This window comes from Lemur catta, chromosome 5 (assembly GCF_020740605.2).
Source record: "Lemur catta isolate mLemCat1 chromosome 5, mLemCat1.pri, whole genome shotgun sequence".
NCBI classification, from domain to species: domain Eukaryota; kingdom Metazoa; phylum Chordata; class Mammalia; order Primates; family Lemuridae; genus Lemur; species Lemur catta.
The window spans coordinates 45,848,527-45,870,341 of record NC_059132.1 but is presented as its reverse complement, the minus strand read 5'-3'; the positions used below and the strand labels follow the sequence as shown (position 1 = coordinate 45,870,341).

Sequence of the window (21,815 nt, the reverse complement as noted above, 5' to 3'; positions counted from 1 at the left end):
AGTTTCAAAGACAGGCTGACTCTCACCAGGGGCTAATGCACCTGGTGACTTTAAGTTGAAGCCAATGCTCATTTACCATTCTGAAAATCTTAGGGCCCTTAATAATCATGCTAAATTGGCCAGGCATGGTGGCTCATGCCCAGGATTTTGAGGTTGCTGTAAGCTACAATGACGCCACTGCTCTCTAGTCAGGGCAACAAAGCGAGACTCTGTCTCAAAAAAGAAAAAAAAATATGCTAAACCTACTCTGCCTGTGCTCTGTAAGTGGAAAAACAAAGTTTAGATGACAGCCCATCTGTTTACAGCATGGTTTACTGAATACTGTAAGCCCAATGTTGAGACCTATACTCAGAAAAAGATTCCTTTCAGAATATTACTGTTCATTGACAGTACACCTGGTCACCCAAGACCTCTGATGGAGATGTACAAGAGTAATGTTGTCTTCACACCTGCTAACACAACATCCATTCTGCAGCCCATGGATCCAGGAGTAATCTCAACTTTCAAGTCATTATTATTTAAGAAATACATTTTGTAAGGCTATAACTGCCATAGATATAGTGATTACTCTGATACATCTGGGAAAAATAAATTTAAAACATTCTGGAAAGGATTCACCATTCTAGATGCCATGAAGAACATTCATGATCCATGGGAGGAGGTCAAAGTATCAATATTAACAGGAGTTTGGAAGAAATGGATTCCAACCCTCATGGATGACTTTCAGGGGGTTAAGAATTCAGTGGAAGAAGTAACTGCAGGTATGGTGGAAATAGCAAGAGAACTAGAATTAGAAGTGGAGCCTGAAGATGTGATTGAATTGCTGCAATCTCATGATAAAACTTTAAAAGATGGGGAGTTAATTCTTATGGATGAGCAAATAAAGTGGTTTCTTAAGATGGAATCTACTCCTGGTGAAGATGCTGTGATCACTGTTGAAATGACAAGGGATTTTGAACAATACATATATAAACTCAGTTGATAACACAGAGTGGCAGGGCTTGGGAGGATTGACTCTAATTTTGAAAGAAGTCCTACTGTGGGTAAAATAACTATCAAACAGCATTGCATGCTATGGAGTAGTCTTTCATGAAAGGAAGACTTAATCAATGTGGCAAACTTCACCGTTGTCTTATATTAAGAAATGGCCACAGCCACTCCAACCTTCAGTGACCACCACCCTGTCACTCAGCATCCATCAACATCGAGGCAAGACCCTCTACCTATGACTCAACTGAAGGTTCAGAAGATCATTAGTACTTTTCAGCAATAAAGTTTTTTAAAATTAAGGCATTTGCATTGTTTTTTTAGACATAATGCTATTGCACATTTAATAGACAACAGAACAGTATAGTGTAAACATAACTTCAATATGCATTGGGAAACCAAAAAAATGTGTGAGACTCCCTTCATTTTGAAATTTGCTTTATTTTGGTGGCCTGGAACTGAACCTGCAATATCTCCAAGGCACGCCTGTAGTTTGTTTTAAAATGCCTTTTATAATTTGGTGCTTCATCCAAAGAATATTTTTCCCTTACTGTAGCACTTTCATTTCCATAAAATAAAATCGTAGAAATTGCTTCTCTATTATATGAACAACTTTAGGACAACAAGGATGTGTTGTAGTTGTTAAAGTACTTAAAGCTTCCAAAAACAGACTTTCTAGAAAAAGAAACATAAACATGTACAGAGAAGTACAGTAAAACTATGTTGCTTCCTATTTACAGGAATGTATTTGTTCACAAGGAACTTTAGAAGAACCTGGTGGGGCCTTTAAATAGCAGGGAGTGTGTAAGAATTTAACATTCATCTTAATTCATATAGGCAATAATCCTTCCAAAGGCGCATGTAAAATAATTTAGGCTATGCCAACTCCATGGCTAGGATCTTGTAAAAGAGACTGAGACAGTAGATTCCATTTCTATTTAGGGGTTTCTTTATTTTTGTCAGATTAAACCTGAGCTAATGGTCTTAACAAATGCCAGCAAATGGTTCCTCATTTGCTTGAAAAAGAACAGTTTCTGTAAGTGGTCTTTATGTTATGCATAGACCCTGACTCTAAATATGAAGGTGTTAATATAGAGAAAGGCAGTATCTCTCTACTTGGTTCTAATCAAAACATGTATTTGATTTTCTTAAATTTTCCTTTATCTGTATAAGCAAATATAATTCAGAAAGATCTTTTGGGTTGTTTTGTTTTGTACCACGTGTTCTGATGACACAGAACATGAATTAAAATGTATCATCACTTAGGAATTCATTAAATCAGTATTTTGTAATTTATTACCAGCATATTAAACTGTTGTACATTCTTTCCTAGTTATTCCATTTAAGATGACATATACCTATCTTTAAGGAAATCTGCTATCTCTAGGTTTACTGATTCTTTCTGGTTAAGTAACAATACAGAGAATATATCTGTGCAAGAGGCCGTCATGTTCTCATGACAGTAAGATTATAAAATAAAAACATGGAAGGATTAAATGATCTGTCTATGATCAAAGAATCAATGATGGAGTCAGTCTAATATGTGCATTAGGCTTGAAGCTGTTCATTTGTTCATGTAGTCTCCAACTTTTATTTTATTTTTATTTTTTTTTAGTCTCCAATTTTTAAACAACCTGCTCTTCTGAAACTTGGTGTCAGGTTTTACAATGACAGATTTGGCTAAAGGAATCATCATCCTTTTTGCTCCAGGCAAACTGGGCCCCACACCTCAAACTGTCCCCTATCTCTACCTTAAGATACTTTCTTTTTTTTTTTTTTGAGAAGGAGTCTCACTCTGTTGCCCGGGCTAGAGTGCCGTGGCATCAGCCTAGCTCACAGCAACCTCAAACTCCTGGGCTCAAGGGATCCTCCAGCCTCAGCCTCCCAAGTAGCTGGGACTACAGGCATGTGCCACCACACCTGGTTAATTTTTTTCTACATATTTTTCGTTGTATATATCTTCAAAACTCTACCAACAATTCCTAGTCTAGTTTTCTCTTATACAAATTATAAAGTTAAAGTCCTTGTGGCACTAAATAGAATTTAAAAATTAACAGAAGACTAAATTAGAATAATCAAAATATAAACATACTAACTAATCAAAACAATCCCGTGGTGCAATTAATATTTCAACAAAGAAAAAAACACCAAGCATATCCATTTTTCTTTGCAGAAGAAAAGATACCTGGAAAGACACTGTGAAAAATAATAGAAACAGTGAACGGAAAGGAAGTATGAGAAATGAGAACTTGGAAGGTTAAGGAGAAGGCATCTACTTAGAGCTCCCCCCATGAAAATCATTTAATTCAGAAATGGAATGGCATATAATAGCATCATACTACCTTTTAGCCAAATTATTTTCATGTTAACACGTAACCAAGTACAAGCATTTGAAGGTCTGAGGTAGAAAGCAGGGTAGGCAATTCTGTATACGGATATACTGCATGCAAAGGGAATGGAAGAGGGAGCTGCCCCCAGTAACATGGTGGTGGTGGTGGTGGGGTGTTATCCAGGATGTGCCACCAGAAGCTCAGAGGTAAGAGGGTGCCAGAAACAATCAGCAAAATTTACCTCGAATTCGCCCAACAACCTGAAAAGTGGAATTAATTGCCCTCTCTCTTCCACTACTAAGGCCATGGGCCACCACCATCCCTACCACCTGGGAATGGGAGGGTGGCCCTGTCTCTGCACCAGCACTGTTAGCCCAGGAGAGCATTTAGTCATTGAGGACTCTGCATCAGCCGGCAAGCCCGGCCATTTCTGGAGTGGCCATGTAGAAACCTCATTCCAAGCCTAACCAACCGACTCCCAAATAAACACTAGAAACACAAATTTTGTTTCAATTGAGGATGGCTATAGGATAGGGTATACTTATACTGAAAGAATAATAAACAAGGAACGTGGGCATTTCCCCATTTTTTTCAGCTTGAGGGGTGGAGTGGTGAAGACTATAGACATGACATAGTTTTTTTAAAAGGTCAGTCTTGTGGCTCTGCAAACATCTGTCCAGTTTAAATGCTACCTAACCTTTAAGTAAAACAAGTTTTCATACTATACTCCTTCAGTAAAATTTTGGAAAGGCCTCTTTTGAGCCATAATAATTACAAAATAAACAGCTCTCCAGGGTGAGAAGCTGATTATTTCAGCTGTCCCTTTTATCCTCCTGAAAATATGGGGACAATGGTCTGATGTACAGAGGCACAGATATAAAGGCAAATCTTTTTAAAAATCATTATTCCCATGTACCTATTCACTGATAACACATAAACAACTACATTTATCAGTGTAGCACAGCAACTACTGATTACTAGTCAAAATGCGTACATGTAACTTAAACACAGACATCTTATGGTTCTCCAGCATAATAGTATTTCTCTGTAAGTTACATATTTTCCTCTCTGTTGACCTATGGAAAACTAATTCTGAAAAATGGGGATTAACACAGCTTCCTATGTACTTGTGTATATATATTACATATATATGATACACATGGAACAAAACAAAACCCGAGTAAATGTAATATAATTATTATCCTCAAGTAATTTAACAGAATTGTTAGGGCCTTGGAATTTTCCACAATCAAGCTATAATATTTATTGGCTTTCCTATGGGTTAAACAAGCCTTATATTCTGATTTTTTAAAAAAAAGACACTTAGAGGCTCAACTATAGACCTACACAAAAGAAATACACTTATAATTTATCTCCCATTCTAGTTTTTCATATTTTTAATCTAAGTGCATAATTACCATTCATCTAAGTGCACAACTGTTGTAAACTTGGACTATATTGCCAGCTAATAAGGGATTTAGATAGGATTAAAGACGATCAACACAGAGGGCAAATGAAGGGTAAAACTTACGACTGCCAATCACTGAACAGATAAGGTTTGGAGGTCTTCAACTTGGCTTTGTAGAACATGCTATAATGATATCAATCCAAAGCTGACATTAATGTTTGTAATACAAAACAGTAATTAACATTTTAACCATCACTGAGTTGCTTAAAAAGCAACACAGAAAAATAGATTTCAAACTAACCAAGTCATACGTTTACAGAAATTAAAAGAGGAACGATTACAATGGGAAAACAAAGATTCTGTCTTAAAATATAAAAGCACAGTTCTCTGTGCTGATATTCACATATTATTTAAAAACTAATAAACCAAAAATACGCCACCCTAATGAAGAGATCTAACATCCTGCCCAAGGACAGCAGGGGAAGCTTCTCCTTTTCCCATCAAGCTGCTGGGGAATTGGAGCGCCGGCGCGGGCCGGGGGAGGATTTCAAAAGCCAACGAGAAGACAAGAAAGTAACTTTTGTCTCCACCACTATTTCGACTAGATGGGTTGTTTTTCTGATTAAAGTAAGTTCGATAACTTTTGGTTCCTCTATGAGAATTCCATTATCATTAGAACAAATGTCTATTCCTTTTCAAAGATTATCTCAATACAATGGCATAAGTCTCTTTGCTTGTAGACTTGAGATTATCAACCACTAAAAACCAGTTTCACTGCTCCCGACGCCAGACTCTTGACCTAAATTAAAATGTATTATTTGCAGAAAAGGTAGTTTTTGTCACACGCACTCTGATATGGCTTCACAAACCAGGGCTCTTAAAAGACTCCTGGGGCCGGTGTCTCGCGGGTTTGCCTGGAAAGGGTCGTCCCGGGCCCCGCGTGTCCAGCCACCACGGGTGGGCGATGCCCCGGCACCCTGCGGCCCCAGGACCCGCCCGGCGGCCCACCCTGCAGGGGCACTAGCGTGCAGGGATTCCACTTTTACCTGCGCGTCACTTGGGATACACCAGTGAGGGCTGCATTTGAACCCGGTTTCTTTCTTCTCTCTCCTTTTACACCGTTTAGTAGTTCTGAACTCAGTTTCGCTGCCTCCTTGGGACTCTAGCCCGCCCCGCAGTCCTTTTAGTGTCCCTCCAGCCCTTGCCGCAGGGAGAGCGGGGAGGGAAGGAGGTGGGAGACCCTGAGGGGCAGGGGGCGGGGCGGGGGTTTCCGGGACTGGTGGATGCCCCGCAGTCATCCTCCCACAGCTGGCCCGTCCCCGCGGTCCAGAAGGGGCGGGAAAGTTGTCACGGAGCCTCGGGAGCAGTGACCGCAGTCCACGCAGGACCCCTCTGCCCGCTTCCACCCTCCCCGCCCCGGCCCCTCCTCACTCGGGTCCTCACCCTACCAGCGTCCGGGCCCTGTCTCTGGGCGGAGACTGGCCTTTGGTCGGACAGGGCGCCGAGGGGACATGCCAGGCCGGCCTCGCAGGTCAGGCTCGGGCTGGGGTGGACGGAGGGTGGCGCCCCACAGCCCGCTCAGGATTACCGGCCCGCGCCAGCCGCTTACCTGTTTCGCTCCCTTGTGAAGCCTCCGCCTCTTGTGTGTTGCATCTCCTAGGAAACGGCGGGGGCACGCAGGCGCCGGGGCCACCTGACACCCCGCCCCACCCGCACCGGCCCCGCCTCCACAGCCGGGGCTTCAGAGAACACCTGGACCTTCTGTCATTTAGGTTTGGTGCTTGGGAGAGTTGATTACCTTTTTAGTTAGCTCTTTCTCAGAAGTTGTTTTGTTAGCCCCTTGTGCTTTGTTTTGGTTTGGTCCCATTCATTCTACAAAGTCCTGATTAGTTAAATCTAGTTCCCAGACTGGGGAGGGCAACATGTTTGCCTCTTGCGCTTGTTTACTTAGATACTGCCTGGGGAAAAACTGTTTTTGTGTTGCAGTCCCTTATATTGGTCAATTCCTCAGGTATGTACGTGAGCTGTACTTCTAAGTTTGTTTTCATTTATTCATTCAGAGAACATGCTCAGTACAAATCACAGGGTTAGATAGTGGTAATTCCAAGATAAAGGAGCGAATGTGTGAATAAATGAGTGAATAGTAACTAGGCTAGAGTTATGAGAGGAGGGCACACTTGTGTTAACCGAAAAAGTTCAGACTAGCAAAAAGGATCCATGAAACAGAAACATAAGAGATGAGGCAGTGATGTATCCATTTAGTAATTATCTATTAGAGGTCAGTCAGGCTGTGGGCTTGGCACTGAGAATAGTGCCAAGGTAGACAGGACAGACATGCTTGGGGTCCTCTCACAGCGAAACTGAAGTAGACAGGCAGAAGTTAGATCATAGAGGTCTTATAAAGTCATGAAGCCTAAGCCTTGATGTGTGTGAATGGGGAAGGCCAATGAAGAATTTCCCACAGAGCAGTGACATGTGTGTGCAATGTGGAATGGCTAAATCAAGCTATTTAACATATGCATGACCTCAACTACTTATCATTTCTTGTGGTAAGAACACAAGATCTACTCTCTTAGCACTTTTCAAGTATACAATATTTTATCATTAACTATAGTTACATAACGTATAATAGATCCCTTGAACTGATTCCTCCTGTCTAATTGAAATTGTGTCCTTTGACCAGTATCTTCTCAATTCCCCCACCACTCCACGACTCTGGTAACCACGATTTTACCCTCTATTTCTGTGAGTTTGACTTTTTTACACTCCACATATGAGTGAAATCGTGTGGTATCTGTCTTTCTAAGCCTGGCTTATTTTGCTTAACATAATGTCTTCCAGGTTTGTCCATGTTGTTGCAAATGACAGGATATATATACATAATGAAGTACTATTCAGCTTTAAATTCTACCACATTGAGTTAAAAAAATTTCATGAGTTCCTGACGAATAAAGACATATATGTGAAAAGCAAAACCTTTAAATGTGTAGAAAAGTAAACTGAAGAATATATTTATGGCTTTAGGGTAGGTAAAGATTTATTAAACAAGATGGAAAGGTGCCAACCCTAAATACATACAAACATACATATATATATATATATATATATATATATATATATATATATATAATGCTAAGCATCATTTTGGTGCCTGTTTAACTGTATCACTATTTAGAAAAAACAGGTAATTAGTGGATAAATAAAATTATAAATTATCTTCATAAATTGATTTCCAGATAGCAAATAGTTAAAGTTCATTATTCATTTATTGAATAAACACTTATTGAGTGCTCACTATGTGTGATCTTGTGCTGTCACCAGGAGTACAGCAATAAAAATGATAGACAAGGTTCCTGGCCTCATGGAACTCACATTAGGAGAGCCAGGCAATAAGTCATAAATATATAATAAAATTTTATATAGCAATCAAAGGTCATGAAAACAGAGCAAAGTATGAAGATGGAGTGTGACCTTTCAAGGAAGATCTAAAGTAATAATAAGCCCTGGGGCGAGAACTCTTGAAGTCTATTAAGTTTTTGGCAAGTTGCTATCCTATTCGGGACTTTTTTAGTTTTGTTAAGATAGTAAAGGTACATCTCCTATTCAAAGAAAAATTTAGTGTTTATCTCTTTAGTATCCCAAAGAATTCTTTACCTCAAAGATTACAACTATCTTTTAATTCTTGACTTCTGAATTTAACTTTATAATAGAGTGGACATGCCCATATTTATTAATTTTACAAAGACTGAACGTGGACAATAATAGTTACAATAGTTGCTACCTTTTATTTAATGCTTACTGTGTCAGGTACTTTTTATAAGTGTTGGACATATTTTATCTCTTTTACCTTTTTTGATGAAGTAATTAATTTATTAATTAACATTTTATCTATGAGTAAGCATATCAAACTAAGCCATTAAGATAATCTAGCTACAAATTGAAGGAGCTGGGTTCAAACAGGCGATCTGACTACCAAAGCCTGTACTCTTAACTCTATATGAATAATCTCTGAGATATTCAATGATTGAATATATTGAATTTGGACTGAGGTGAATATTCATTAATGTGAAAATTGAGTCCTCATTGTTATAAATGATTGATATGTTTGGTATATATTCTGTGGAAAGATTGTCTTGAATCTTTGAGAATTTGTAAAAATCTAGTTTATACTGTTCAAAATGTTTATTGGCCACTATGTATGTTAATGGGCTTATTTGGTCTCATCCCCTTCCCTAAAAAGTAGCCTGGTTATTTTTTTGAAAGTGATAAGCTACTAACACTAGAGAAATTCAGGCCGGTTCAGGAAAAAGCCAGAAACAAAGTGTTTTGTTTTGTTTTTTAGGAAAAGTGAAGCAAAATTCCAGATTCTCCATGTTAACTTTAAATTATGTCTTTTACAGAATCAGTTAGGTTGACAAGACTAGTTTTAGTACAAATAGGTAATTATTAAATTTCTGTAATGTCCTGGGTGAGGGGACCAAGTTTCTTGAAGTGGGAGTTCACTGGCCACCCCAGACACCCCCAGGTGATCAGTATCTTAGGCAGACTGTAAGAGATTGCTGGGATGTTGGTGTGGAGGCTCACAACTTGGGAAAACTCTACTTTAGACAACCTGAATAATAACAAAGTCATGTGGATTCAGCAAATTAAATTATTATCATCACTGAGTGGAAATTCAAGATATATTTTATTTGGGTCACAATCATCCTGAATCAATTATGTTCTAAATTAACAGAAATGAGTAACCAATTTCTGGACTAGGTGAACTGATTTTCTGTGGATGTCCCAAGTTGCAAATTTGTGATCATTCTTTTACTAAAACCACATGCATATTATTTTCTATGCCTATTTTTGTTTAGATGTTTATGCTTAATAGAATCAGGAATATTACTGGGATTATCCTAAAAAGAAAAAAGCTACTTTATGAGGCAAAATAGTGTCCCAAATATGGCTTATTTTGATACATTCCTTAAGTTATACTTGCAATGGATGTTACCAATACTTAAGACTCATTGCAGGCCAGGCATGGTGGCTCACGTCTGTAATCCTAGCACTCTGGGAGGCCAAGGCAGGAAGATCGCTAGAAGTCAGGAGTTTGAGACCAGCCTGAACAAGGGTGAGACCCCATCTCTACTAAAAATAGAAAGAAATTATCTGGACAACTAAAAATATATAGAAAAAATTAGCCAGGCATGGTGGTGCATGCCTCTAGTACCAGCTACTTGGGAGGCTGAGGCAGAAGGATTGCTTAAGCCCAGGAGTCTGAGGTTGCTGTGAGCTAAGCTGACGCCAGGGCACTCTAGCACCTGCAACAGAACGAAACTCTGTCTCCAAAAACAAAAAACAAACAAACAAAAAAAGACTCATTGCTTATTGTTCTTAATCTAAATCCAAAGTCATATGAGTGTTAGTGGACTTCCTTTCCTTACAATTACATTATTTGTAGCAAAGTGTCTAAATTCATCATCAAGTATGTTTTGCTTTATTGTGGTAGCACTTATTTATCTGCCCACCCCCCAGGAAATGTTTGTAAGTTTTCAAGGCATCTGAAATTAGCACCAATTTGCTTTAAAGGGCAGAAACTTCTTTAATTTTAACCACTTAAATGAACAGAAGCAGTGAACCTATGGTCTTTATGTTCGTCTCTTCTAGTTCTTTTGTGACTTTTCACTTGACAGATCCTTTCCATCCGTGTGACTTCTGCTCCTAATCTGTTTTATGTTTACAGAGACCTCTAACTTAGTGTGCCTGAGAGAGGTTCTAAGCTTTGCTACAAAGTATAAGCTGCCATACACTTTGGCAAGCAGGTGGGCTTTCTGCACTGGCTCTGTGATGGTCATTGATCTCCCTCTCTGGCTTGCTTCTGGGTTTTATATCCATGTTCTAGCTGATGTGGCTCTTTTCTGTATGTAATTTCCATGTTTTAGTCAGTGTCTGCTTTCTGAATCACCCTTACATATTATAAAATATATCCTGCTTTACCTGTAGGTTGCACAGTTGTTTTTTTACTTTTTAATTGTTGTTTTAAATTTATTACTAAATAAAATCTTATAACATGTCATGAGCTTAGAGAGCAACACAGAATGTATTAAATGAATAAACTTTCTATGGGACATATTTGCATGTTATACATCTTAAATTTCTACCAAACCAAAAACCTACATTCAATGCAGGCTAACATTTAAATAATTGTACCAAACTTTTCCAGGTTTCTTACAAGATTTTACTTTTTGTTTTTTTGATAATGCCTTTAGACATTCTTAGTTGGTATTTTGTGTCAGTTTTAACTAAAGCACTCTCCCTGAGGTTACAAAGCCACTAATTTAAACATGATCTTGATATCATCCATTGGAGTGATTAATGGGCATGACAGTCATTTACATTCTAAAATAGAACAAGCTTTATTTTGACTTCTTAATTTTTAACCTCTTTTATTTGCTTTTCCCTCAAAAGAAACATTTTAGTCATTATAATGCATGATAATCTAATTGCAATTGAATGATCATAAATCTTTAAATTTGATATGACCTAAAAAGTAGTAAAAATATTTTCAGATGAGTTGGAACAGCAAAAAACAGTATGAAGACAGTTTAATCAAACCAGTAATTGAGAAAATTTGATTAACTATTATTGATATATACAAAGAAAAGATCATTAGACTTTTTATGCAGAGAGTTTAGTTTAGTTTTGCTTAGTTTTAGATTTTTGATGTAAGGTTGAATGATTCAGACTTGGTTTCAGCCTCTTCTACTGTGCATAGTTTTAAAGCAAGTTCTTGTGTCAGTGTTGGTATTCTTCCTGGAGCAAGTTAAGACGCCTTTTGCAGGATGTCTCTTGAGGGAAGGAACAGAGGGGAGGGATGGCATAGTCTCTTCCTCTTTTAGTCTGACTCCATAAAATAAAAGCAGGCCATGGAAATATTTGATGATTTCTACTGAAATTTAAGTGCATTGCATTTTGGTAAGTAAATGGTACTTGATTAAATAATTGGAATTTAAATTTATTAATAAGGGAAAGTAATCTACATCTAAGAAGGAAATCAAAGATGTTTATGATTTAGGACTTTTGTGATAACTATTATATTGGTTTTGCTTTATGGACAAGGAAATTGGGGATGCAGAGAAAAAGACTATTGCACAGCAAGTGACGACAGACCACTTATCTGGGTGGGAATTAGTAACTGGTAATAGAGATCTATTCAGAAAGCTTTCATTATTTTTTTTTCTTGCATGACACCTGTATCCTTGGTCAATCAATGAGCCACTGACTCAGTTTCCCAAACTTTCTCTGTTCACCACACTCTCAGTGGGTAATTTTTTTCACAGCACTCTTAGACCAAGAGACATACTTAACAGTTCTATTTATTATTTTTGTCTAAACAACTTAATAAGTATTTATTTCCTAACAATGACCATTTGAAAAAATAATACACATACATTGAAAGATAATATTTTTATTTTATTCTTATTTAGCAATGGTCTGTATGCATCTTTTGGGCACTGCACAGTCTCCTAAATCCTAGAATCATTTGTGATGCTGCCATTCTCTCTATTCTACATTGATTTCTGTAGAAAATACAGCTTTGCAAAGATGTAACATTATTGAAGGAGAATGATACCTTGTTGAAACTGTGAACTATCTTGAGCTAGTTATTTACCTGATGTGCAAGTGTTGTCACCTATCACTGTGTTTCCTTCAAAAATTAAAAATATCCCACAGTGCCCCTGCTAGGTCACTGTGGTACCCCAGGGTGCCTTTTGCAGTTTGAGAACTGTGAGACTGTCAAGAATTTTAAAGCCTCTTAGAAAACTATATGGTTTTAACACATACACTGCTAAAATGTGTGACCACATGGAAATATGGTAGATTTCAGAAGAGCTTGGAATAATCTAAGAAGTCTTCAAGGGAAAAATAAGACTTAAGTTTAACTTTGAAAAAATTGTTAGGTGGCAGAGAGAAAGAATGATACTCCACATGCATGTTTTTCAGCAAATTCTTTGAAACAATTAGTGATAGCCAGAACCTGCAGTGTTATCTCCTTCCATTATCTCACAAGCTTACTCGATTTCTGTCTTCACCTCTGCCACTTTTCTTCATAAGATAAGCAGGGATAAGTGATATTCACACTGCTGGACCAATGGTGACTTCTCAGTTCTCATTTCCTGGACCCATCTGCAACATCCGTTTCAGTTGAGAACTTTCTTCTCTTTGAAACACTTGTTTTTCACGTCGCTTCCTGCACCCCACACATGGCTGTTTTTCTCCCACCTTCAACTCCTTCTCAGTCTCTCCTTGTTCTTCATCTCCCCAGACTTTAAATGTGGGCATGCCTGAAAGCTCAATTCTTGGACCTGTTCTGTCTTTGCTTCCTAAGTGATCTCATCTAGTATCAAGCCTTGAAAACCATCCATATCCTGATGCTTCCCTAATGTAGGATTTCAGTTTCAGTTTTTCCAATCTGGGTTCCCTCGGAAGCTCATTGTCCTATCTGCCCATGACCAAATCCTCTCATTTTCCTCCATGGCAACTCCATTCTTCAAGCTTAGTCCTAAAATCCTGGTGATGCCTTTGATTTCTCACTTTCTTTCAAATCCTATATCCAGTTTGTCAGCAAACACTCTCAGTCCTACCATGAAAATAAGTTTACTCCCTCTGCTGCCACCATCCTGCTCAAGCCCTTATCTTCTATCTCCTGGATTATTTCAGTCACTTCCTAACTGGTCTCACAGAGTCTGTGTTTGCCTCTTATTGGTTTATTCTCAACCCAGCAGCTAGTCTATTAATACAGCGGTCCCCAACCTTTTTGGCACCAGGGATGAGTTTCATGGAAGACAATTTTTCCACGGGGCTGGGGGTATGGTGGGGGGCAGGTGGAGCTCAGGCAGAGATGTGAGTGATGGGGAGCGGCTGTAAATACAGATGAAGTTCCACTGGCTCAGCTGCCACTCACCTCTTGCTGTGCAGACAGGTTCCTAAGTTTCATGGAAGACAATTTTAACATAGAGGGAAGGTGTGGCGCGGGCAGCAGAGTCCAGGCGGTGATGCTGTCCAGTTCCTAACAGGCCATGGACCAGTACCAGTCTTCCCCGGGGCTGGGGACCACAGGATTAACAGGCAAGCCAGATCAGAGCCTCCTGTTATTCCCCATGTCAGTTGTAGTAAAACCTACAAGACCCATGTATTGGTTATGTGTTACAACAAAACTTAGTAGCTGAAAAAGATCATTAATTTTTGCTCATGTGTCTTTAGGTGAGCTGTCCAGGCTAGGCTTGGCTGGATGGGTCTTACCTTTTACTTTGGCCAGTTAAATATGAGCAAAAGCAATGGTCTCAGTTCTGAGCTCAGGCCTTAAGAGATCTCATGTTTTTCCATTTGCCCTTTAGTGCTTCTGCCTTCTCCAAGAGAAGAACAATGCTTGGCTAGCCCACTAGTCTCAAGAAGAAGATGCCTGTACAAATGCAGCTGGCCACTTAGCTGAGGTCATCCCAGAGCAGCAGATCCCAGCCAGCCTGCACGTGCATGAGTTAGTTCGCCTGGGGTCAGCAGAGCCATACAGCTGTATATAAATGACCAAAGCAAGTCAGATGCCTAAGCTCAAAGTCAAGGTGTGAGAAGTACACTCCACCTATAATGAGGCCATGGCAAAGATATGAATCAGGAGTGCTGAAAAATTGGGGCCCATACTACAGTCTGCTGAAGCCTACCATTGGACCTTGGACTTCTCTCCCTCTTGTCTACTCCGCTGCAGCCGTTTAGCTTGCTCCCTGTTCTGGAACATATCAGGTTCCACTCCTCTCTTAGGTACTGTGCATATGTTTTCCTTTCTACTTGGAATGTTTTTTTCCCCAGAAATTTATACAGCTGCTTAATCATTTTAGCTCATATCTTTATTTAGAAGTCACCTTGATGAGGTCTTCCTTGGCCACCAAATAAAAAAATTTATAACCCCTTACTCAAAACCTCTTCTTCATTTTTTCCTCCATAGAGACATGTAATTAACCTTACATTTTCTCTCTTTATCATGTTAATTATCTATCTGCCACTTTGGAATGTGAGCTCCACGAGGTCAGGGCTCTTTGGCAGTTGCATTCATTGCTGCATTCGCATTGCCTGGCATAGTAGCTGTACAGTAAATACTTGCTGAATGGGCAAATGAATAAATGAACTGGAAAAGAGGACTTAGAGTCAGCAGAACTGGGGTTTAAGTTTAGCTATGTGACTAATTCACTGTTTGAGCTTTCATATTTTCTTTCTCTGTGTCTTGATTTTTGCCTCTGCCAAATTAACATTAAGATTTCCTGTAACTCAAATGTTCTGTATATTTAACATAGACCTGATAGATAAAGTGTGAGAATACAACAGGTGCTACTTTTTGGTAAATGCCAGCCTTTTTCATTTGGGAAATTTAAAAAATAACTTAATGCTCAATTTAAAAAGAAGATTTGGTTCATAACTTGGCACACTAATGAATCTATAATATATAGTAGAGATGCCTAAAGCTTTCCCCGAATGTTCCAGCAATTGAAATAACTCAATCAATTCATAAATACTTTTATCTCTGAATTGCTGTTTTGTCTTCATATGTTTGAAAGCTCATGATATCTTTTTAAAAAATGTCTACTTCTGTATTCTTTCATCTAGTCAATTATCAATCACTCAGACTTGAGATTTTGCCAGGCAAGTAGAAAAAAGCCAGAGAGGGCAAGATTGTTACGGGCCTGTAGAAATTTATGTTTTGATGAATCATAGAATCCAAGCTGGGTAAGAAGGAAAGTGAGGATTTGAGGATAGCCTATCTTTCCTGCCCTTAAAATAGTATCAATAAGAACAATAACAAACCAAAACCACAGTATGACTCTCATGTTGCTTACATTATTAATTGAATCTCATTTCACATTGTAGGGTTACTATAGATCTTTCTTCTTCATGATCTCAAATCCAATTAGTTTCCTAGTACTGCTGGTGTTTCTCAAATTTGTTCTACTACATCTATTTTTTTTTTTTTTTTTGGTATTCTGTTTTATTTTTTAAAAGTATTTTGGGGGTACATATCATAATTTAGTACATTCATATAATGTGTAAAGATAAAATCAGTGTGCTTAAGATATCCATCACCTTAAATATTTGTCTTTTCCTTATGCTAGAAATATTTGAATTCTCTTCTAGCTATTTTAAAATGTACAATAGATTATTGTAAACTATAGTCACCCTACTGGTCTGTCAAACACTAGGAATTATTTCTTCTATTAAACTGTATTTACTACCACCTTGGCAAAGACCTTACTGTCTCTTTTCTAGCCTATTGCAATGCCAACTTACAGGCTGTCATGCCTCTGTATTGCTTCATATTTAGTAGAATATGTAAGTAAAAGGGGAACTGGGAGGTAGAGCCTCAACTATTGAGTCCTTCTAGAGTACTTATTACATGAGAGGCGCTCTCCTAAACATATTTATACATATATGTTAATATATATCAACTAATTTGTTTAATCTTCACAACAGTTCTTTGAGGGGAGGTATCATTATTTATCTCTTTTATAAATGATGAAACTGTGGCCTAGAGCTAAATGACTAGATAAGGCCTCACAGTTAATTACTGCCAGAGACAAGGACTGAACCCAGGCAGTCTAGTTCTAGAATCTGCACTCTCATCCTTTCAGCTATGTGCTGGGCTGTCCTCCTCCTGTGGCCTTGTACAAATTGTCCCTCTGCTTGTGGTGCCCTCACTCTTTCTCCTCTGGGTGTTCACTTCTACTCACCTTTTAAGAATCAGTGCAGGCATCTCCTCTTCTCAGATGCCTTTCATGCACTCTTCTCTATATCTTCTTTTCCAGGACTTAAGTCGTCCTGTTCTGTTGCCTCACTGAATTTCCATTGCGGCGTTTACCACTTTATCTTCTTATTTTACTTTACCTGTGTTCTCCCCCCTATATTATCAGAAACCAGTACAGTGTCTACTTGGCTAAAGAGTAGTAAAAGAAAGACATGAAGCTCTTACCTCCCTCTAAAATGACAAGTTATTATTAGTTAATATTTATGGAAAAAGACAGAAATATTTGATTTTTTTATGGCCAGTATTTTTTAATAATTAAATTTATTCCTATTTGATAAAAATATTGACAGTAATGCAAATTTGCACTTGGTATATGAGTTTTTCCAACTGCTTATAAATATGTGAATGCTAGAGCAATGCATTAGCAGATTTAATTGTCAGACTTTTTATTTTTCTGTATAGGCCTGTAATCAGTGATCCAGGACAAAATCTAACCATTGAGAAAAAACAAAGTGCTTGTATCCTTCCAGATTCAAAGATAGCCCCTCTCCGATTTAGAAGAACACTACATGAAACAAACTAAGCAGATTTTAATTATATAAAAGTATTTTTAAAATGTACTTCTGTGTCTAAGTGAAAAGTTTTTGTGGTTTTTTCTTTTTTTTTTTTTGACTATTTTGCTAAATAAAGAGAAGTAGAATTTTTGGAGTTCAGATCCCAGTTCTTCCACCTTAAGATACTGGGGGCAATAGTTTACTCTCTTTGTTCTCCAGATTTTTTTATTTGTCATTTAGAAAACATAATCCACCACATTCAGAGATAATGCATGTGAAAATGTGTAATATAGTAACTGTGACATTTGTATGTATGCAATGTATACTGGCTAAATCTCATTGATATAATAAAAATTGGTATTACCAGTTTTTTTTTTTTTTTTTTTTTTTACATTTTTCTTTGTAGCTTATAAAACGTTTAGGTTGGTATGGATATTCATAGTCCTCTGGTGCAGTCCACTTAAATTCCTCAATAACAGGTGACATCCAGCTTCAGCATTAATAGACACAGAAAATCTACCAGTACCTTTAGTAGCTCCTTTATATTTTAGACTGCTTTAATTGTTAGTATTTTCTTATCACATTTATCTTTTTGTCTCATTCTTATTTTCTGAAAGCCTTTGCTTTCATACATTTAAATATTAGAAGGCATCATGTATTAGTTTTCTATTGCTGCTGTAACAATTACCACAAACTTAGTATTTTAACACAAATTTATTCTTTTATAGTCCTGGAACTCAGAAGTCTAAAATCAAGGTGAGGACAGAGCTGCCTTCCTTCTAGAAGTTTCATGTCTTCCAATGTTGACTGGTTTTCCATGCAGGAAATGAAGAACAAAAAAAGCTATAAGGCAGATAGTAAACAAATAGCAAAATAACAGAATCAAGTCCTTCCTTATCATTATCTACTTTAAATTTAAATATTTTAAAAACTCTAGTCAAGAAACAGAGATTGGCAGAATGGATAAAAACACATGATCCAATTATATGCTGCCTACAATGTCTTACTTTAGATTCAAAGACATAAATAGATTGAAAGTGAAGGGATGGGAAAAGATACTCCATGAGAATAGTAACCAAGAGAGTAGATATAGCTATATTAGTATCAGACAAAATAGACATTAAACCCAAAAAGTTTACAAGAGACAAAGGACATTATATATTAATAAAGGGTTCCATATATAGCAAGCAGATAAAATTATAAGTACTGATATAGCTGATAACAGACCACCAAAATATATAAAGCAGAAACTGAAAGAGTTGAAGGGAGAAATAGTTCTACAAAAACGGTTGGAGACTTCAATGCCTTCCTCTCAATAATAGATGGAACAACCAGGCAAAATATAAGTAAGTGAACAGAGGATTTAAACAACACAATAAACCAATTAGACCTAAAAGACATAAAGAGAACACTGCCCAACAACAGCATGCACATTTTTTTAAAGAGCATATGGGACTTTTTCTAGGATAGACTATATATCGTGTCACAAATTAAGTCTCAATAGACTTAGATAGATATCACAGAAAAGTATCTTCTCCAACCATGATGGAATAAAGCTAGAAATCAGTACCAGAAGGAAAACTGGACAATCCAAAAAAAAAAAAAAACTGTGAAAATTAAACAGCACACTCCTAAACAACCAATGGATAGAAGAAGAAAACACTAGGGAAGTTAGAAAATACTTAGAGGAAAAAATACTACCTAACAAACTCAACAAAAGCAGTGCTAAGGAAATTTATAGATATCAATGCTTATATTAAAAACAAGAAATATCTCTATGAACAACCTAACTTTACAACTTAAGGAACTAGAAAAAGAAGAGCAAACTTAACTCAAAGCTTGTATTAATAGAAGGAAGAAAATAACAAAGATTAGAGCAGAGATAACAAAAAAGAATAGAAAAATGATAGGGAAAAATCAATGAAACCAAAAGTTGCTTCTTTGAAAAGATCAACAGAGTTGACATACCTTTAGCTAGATGGACTAAGAAAAAAGAGAGAAGACTCAAATTACTAAAATAAGAAATGAAAATGGGGATATTATTATCAAGTCCACAGAAATAAAAAGGATTGTAAGTATACTATGAACAATAGTATGCCAACAACATGGATAGCTTAGATGAAATGGACAAATTCCTAGAAATACAAAAGTAAATCATGAAGAAATAGAAAATCTTAATAGACCTATAACTCGCAAGGGGATTGAGAACCCAGAGATAAACCCACCCATATACAGTGAAATAGTTTTTGACAAGCATGCCAAGACCCTTCAGTGAGGGAAAGGACAGTCTTTTCAACAAAAGGTGCTGAGAAAACTGGACATGCACATGCAAAGAATGAAGTTGGACCCTTGCCTAACACCATATATAAAAATTAACTCAAAATGTATCAAAGACCAAAGTGTAGGGCCTAAAACAAGAAAATTCTTAGATGAAAACAGAGAAAATCTTCACAACATCAGATTTGGCAATGAATCCTTGCATCCTATTACTATATCCCTTTAGTGTTCCTCCTTGAAATTTTATACTGCATTCTGCCTAACAATTTAACAAAACCTAAAATTAAATTTTAACTCCTTCCATGAGATACTGCAAGGACTGTGGAATGCTGTAACTCTGATCACCCCCTTTCCATCTTTATTTTCAGTTCTTCACTGAGATTTATCTTGTGTTCTTTGCTTTAATTCCAGCAACTACACACAGATGATTGTACACACAGCTTTACTGTTTCAAATATGTGATTAGATTTTCAGAGGTCTCACTTACTTACTAGCTATTAGATTCTAACTACTCATAAATGCCCTCTATTTTTCCTTTCTCGATAAACTTACCTATTAGCATTTCTTTAGTGAAGGTTTGTTGGTGTTAAATGTTCCTAAATCTTAAAGATTTTATTTTTATGGGAATAGCTATCTCGCTTTATTTCTTGAAAGATGAGTCTACAATTCTTGGTTGGAAATCATAACCTCTTGAACTTTTGTGAGTTCAACAGTCTTTGCATTTCATTGTTGTTTGTTATTTCTAACTCAGGCTGTTTTTATCATCTTCTCTTTAAGACTGTGATATAGTGTTGTTGTGGGTGTGGATTTTTTCTTTTTATTACTAGAGATTTGAATGTCTTCCTGAATCTAAAGATTGGTGAGACTCTTCAATTTTTGGAAATTCCCATAAATTACATCAAGTATTTTCTCCTTCCAGAATTTACATCACATACATAGACCTTGCCACTCCCTTCACCCTGCTGTCCCTTAACCTCGTTCATATTTTCCATTCTTTGTCTCTCTGTGCTTCATGCTGCTCATTTATTTCAAATCTATCTTCTAATTTTCTGAGGCTCTCTTCAGCTACGTCTAATCTGCTGTTTCAGAATCCACTGAATTTTTTATATTAATGATTCAGTTTTCATTTCTAGATACTGTTCTTTTTCAATTCTACCTAATCATTTTAATATACAGAATAAACCTCTTATTCTTTCTTTCTTTCTTTCTTTTTTTTTTTTTGAGACAGAGTCTCACTCTGTTGCCTGGGCTAGAGTGCCGTGGTGTCAGCGTAGTTCACGGCAACCTCAAACTCCTGGGCTCAAGCAATCCTCCTGCCTCAGCCTCCCAAGTAGCTGGGACTACAGGCATGCACCACCATGCCCGACTAATTTTTTATATGTATGTGCTTTTAGTTGTCCAGCTAATTTCTTTCTAATTTTTTTAGTAGAGCTGAGGTCTCACTCTTGCTCAGGCTGATCTAGAACTGCTGAGCTCAAGCGATACGCCCACCTCAGCCTCCCACAGTGCTAAGGTTACAGGCGTGACCCACCGTGCCCAGCCAAACCTCTTATTATTTCCATTCTACTAACTCTTTAAACATATAAAACAAACTTTATATTCTAGAACTATTTTCAATATCTACATTTATTTTTATCTCCTTTGGTTGTTTGTTACTTCTGCTGATTCTTCTTCCTGGTGGTTTCTTCATGCATTTTATATTTCTGTTTTTATCATGAGCACATGTTTCCTAGAAATGGATCTGTAAGCGTAGTGAATCTGAAATGCATCAATCCTTAGAATAATAGCAGTTTGTTTGGTTCTCCAGGTGCCCCCCAACTAAATACTACTTAAAATATTCAGCTTGTGAATTTGGGGGACACATACTGAGTATAAAGGGGACCAGTCCCAATTTATGGTTCAGAATTCACTGGGGAAAGTTTTTGTTTTGTTTTGTTTTGTTAATCCATGATCCACACTGGACCCAAAGGCAAAGCCAGAAATATTCACACAGATATTCTTTGCAGAAGAGGTTTTTTTCTTCACATCACCTCTAGGGATACTGCCTTTCAGAGGTCCTGGCTTTAAGTAGAGACTTAGTACAGGCCCGGAATTGGAAATTAAAATCCTGTCCGCAGGTCATAGAGAACATATGTTCGTTTATTTGTTTAATCTATTTTTAAGTTTTTTGTTTTTAATTAATAAAATTGTGTATATTTTGGAGGTACAACATGATGTTTTAATGTATGTGTACAACGTGGAAGGATTAAATCAAGCTGATTAACACAGTCGTCAACCCATATATTTGCAATTATTTTGTGATGCAAACATTTAAATCTACTCTTTTTGCAATTTTAGAATTTAGAAATATGGAATGCTTCATAAATTTGTGTACCATATATATGGAATGTTTCACAAATTTACGTGTCATCCTTGCTGAAGGACTGTGCTAATCTTCTCTACTGTTTCAGTTTTAGTACATGTGCTGCTAAAGTGAGCAAGAGGAT

At 37.3% G+C, this 21,815-nt stretch overlaps 1 protein-coding gene and 1 non-coding gene across 11 annotated transcripts in view; both read right to left on the bottom strand.

Annotated features, from left to right (window-relative positions):
* Nucleotides 1-21,815, bottom strand: part of MAK (male germ cell associated kinase) — a 91,410-nt gene that overhangs the window by 54,115 nt on the left and 15,480 nt on the right. For 2 of the 10 annotated variants that reach the window (XM_045551677.1, XM_045551682.1), the window contains exon 1: nt 5,772-5,989. The exons of 3 other annotated variants lie outside the window; for them this stretch is intronic. The gene's annotated coding sequence lies outside the window, so the exon portion shown is untranslated. Of the gene's footprint in view, nt 1-4,848; nt 4,909-5,771; nt 5,996-6,334; nt 6,426-21,815 lie in introns of those variants that run through there. 5 more of the 10 variants (XM_045551683.1, XM_045551687.1, XM_045551688.1 and 2 more) reach the window with 5 other exon arrangements.
* Nucleotides 21,705-21,809, bottom strand: LOC123639017. The gene has a single exon (XR_006735588.1). It is a non-coding gene; the product is annotated as a U6 spliceosomal RNA (small nuclear RNA).